Raw genomic sequence first — 3,209 nt, forward strand, 5'->3', positions numbered from 1 at the left:
CCCCAGCTACTATTATGGATATCCGCCAGGCCAGCCGTGGCCATAGACCAACTTAGGCCAAAAGCCTAAGCTTGGGGGAGTACGTATTTCCCACCTACATTACATTTATGTTCACATACTCATTTCTAGATGTCGATGCTCATACTTTTTCATTGTATCATCCATGCTAGTTTATTTTCCTTTTATGCTTTCTTCTTGTGTGTTTAATAAACCTTAAGAAAAACCAAAAAAATAGTTGTAGCTTTTAGTTAGTTTAATTTCCATGCTTGTAGTAGTAATTAAAAAGAAAACCCAAAAAGATTTCATGTTCTTCTTTTTGTTTGTTGGGAGCTTTCCCGTGTAAATAGTTTTATTTCTTTTCTTTTCTTTGGGGGTCGATAGGAGAAGACCATAATTAAATTCTTGAAGTGGCTCTTATATGCATTATTGTTGATCTGACAAAAGAACCCCTATTGCCTTGTCTTCTCCTGTTTATTGAATGCCTGCAGATTCCAGCTTAGTCCAATGCACATGCACTATTATTATTATTCACATCATTCGATCGTGCAAGTGAAAGGCAATTATGATGATATATGATGGACTAGCTGAGATGAGAAAAGCTGGTATGAACTCGACCTCTTTTGTTTTTGTAAATACGATTAGTTCATCGTTCCTGATTCAGCCTATTATGAATAAACATGTTTGCAATGACAACTAGAGATCATAGTTTCTTGTGCCATGCTTGATTAGCTATGAGTTATAATGGTTTACCTTGCGTGCCAACATGCTATTAAAATGGTTATGATGTGGTATGATAGGGTGGTATCCTCCTCCGAATGATATAAGTGACTTGACTTGGCACATGTTCACGCATGTAGTTGAAACAAAATCAACATAGCCTTCACGATATTCATGTTCATGGTGGATTATATCCTACTCATGCTTGCATTCGGCGTCGATTAATTTTAATGCATGTTCATGACTGTTATCGCTCTCTAGCTGGTCGCTTCCCAGTCTTTTGCTAGCCTTCACCTGTACTAAGCGGGAATACTGCTTGTGCATCCAAACTCCTTAAACCCCAAAGTTATTCCACATGAGTCCACTATACCTACCTATATACGGTATCTACCTGCCGTTCCAAGTAAATTTGTATGTGCCAAACTCTAAACCTTCAAATAAATATCATGTTTTGTATGCTCGAATAGCTCATGTATCAACTAGGGCTGTCCGTATCTTCCATGTTAGGCGGGTTATTCTCAAGAGGAGTGGACTCCGCTCCTCACTCACGAGATAAATGGCTGGTCACCGGGATGCCCAGTCCCATGCTTTATGCAAACTAAATCAAAATAATTGCAAACAAAACTCCCCCTGGGACTCTTGTTAGTTGGAGGCACTCGTTGTTTCGAGCAAGCCATGGATTGATGCTTGTTGGTGGAAGGGGGGGGGTATAAACTTTACCATTCTGTTTGGGAACCGCCTATAATATGTGTAGCATGGAAGATATCGCCATCTCTTGGTTGTTATGTTGACAATGAAAGCATGCCGCTCAAAAAACTATTCACCTCTGTTTCAAAACCGAGCTCTGGCACCTCTACAAATCCCTGCTTCCCTTTGCGCAGGGCCTATCTATTTACTTTTATGCTGAGTCATCATCCTCTTATTAAAAAGCACCAGTTGGAGAGCACCGCTGTCATTTTCATTCATTACTGTTAGTTTACATTGAGTATGACTTGACTGGATCTCTTTTACCATGAATTACAATGTCTAGTCAGTCCTTGGTCTTTAAAGGTGCTCTGCATTTATGTTTTGCGGTCTCAGAAAGGGCTAGCGAGATACCATCTTGTTATATCATATTATGATTGTTTTGAGAAAGTGTCATCATCCGAGATTTATTATTATGGCTCACTAGTTGATTATGCTATTGATATGAGTAAACTTGAGACCTATGCGTTATTGTGAATGTGGTTAGTTATAATCTTTGCTGAAAACTTGAATGCTGGCTTTACATATTTACAACAACAAGAGATAAAAGAGTTTGTAAAAGTTTTTCTTTATCACTTTCAGTTTATCAACTGAATTGCTTGAGGACAAGCAAATGTTTAAGCTTGGGGGAGTTGATACGTCTCCAACGTATCTACTTTTCCAAACACTTTTGCCCTTGTTCTGGACTCTAACTTGCATGATTTGAATGGAACTAACCCAGACTGACGATGTTTTCAGCAGAATTACCATGGTGTTATTTATGTGCAGGAGCAAACGTTCTCGGAATGACCTGAAACTTCACGGAGCCACTTTTCAGAAAATAAGAAAAATACCTGCCAAAGATGAAGGCCAGGGGGCCCACCGTCTCTCCACAAGGGTGGGGGCGCGCCTGCCCCCCTAGGGCACGCCCCCTACCTCGTGGGCCCCCTGTTGCCTCTCCGACTCCAACTCCACCTCCATATATTGAGTTTCGGGGAGAAAAAATCAGAGAGAAGAAATCATCGCATTTTACGATACGGAGCCGCCGCCAAGCCCTAAAACCTCTCGGGAGGGCTGATTTGGAGACCTTTCGGGGCTCCGGAGAGGGGAATCCCTCGCCATCGTCATCATCAACCATCCTCCATCACCAATTTCATGATGCTCACCGCCGTGCGTGAGTAATTCCATCGTAGGCTTGCTGGACGGTGATGGGTTGGATGGGATCTATCATGTAATCGAGTTAGTTTTCTTAGGGTTTGATCCCTAGTGTCCACTATGTTCTGAGATTGATGTTGCTATGACTTTGCTATGCTTCATGCTTGTCACTAGGGCTCGAGTACCATGATTTTAGTTCTGAACCTATTATGTTTTCATCAATATATGAGTGTTCTCGATCCTATATTGCAAGTCTATAGTCACCTATTATGTGTTATGATCCGTTAACCCCGAAGTGACAATAATTGGGATACTTACCGGTGATGGCCGTAGTTTGAGGAGTTCATGTATTCACTATGTGTTAATGCTTTGTTCCGGTTCTCTATTAAAAGGAGGCCTTAATATCCCTTAGTTTCCGTAAGGACCCCGCTGCCACGGGAGGGTAGGACAAAAGATGTCATGCAAGTTCTTTTCCATAAGCACGTATGACTATATTCAGAATACATGCCTACATTATATCAATGAACTGGAGCTAGTTCCGTGTCACCCTAGGTTATGACTGTTACATGATGAACCACATCCGGCATAATTCTCCATCACCGATCCATTGCCTA

The sequence above is a fragment of the Triticum urartu genome, chromosome 2A (genome assembly GCF_056163025.1).
Source record: "Triticum urartu cultivar PI428250 chromosome 2A, HENAU_Tu73, whole genome shotgun sequence".
Classification (NCBI taxonomy): Eukaryota; Viridiplantae; Streptophyta; class Magnoliopsida; order Poales; family Poaceae; genus Triticum; species Triticum urartu.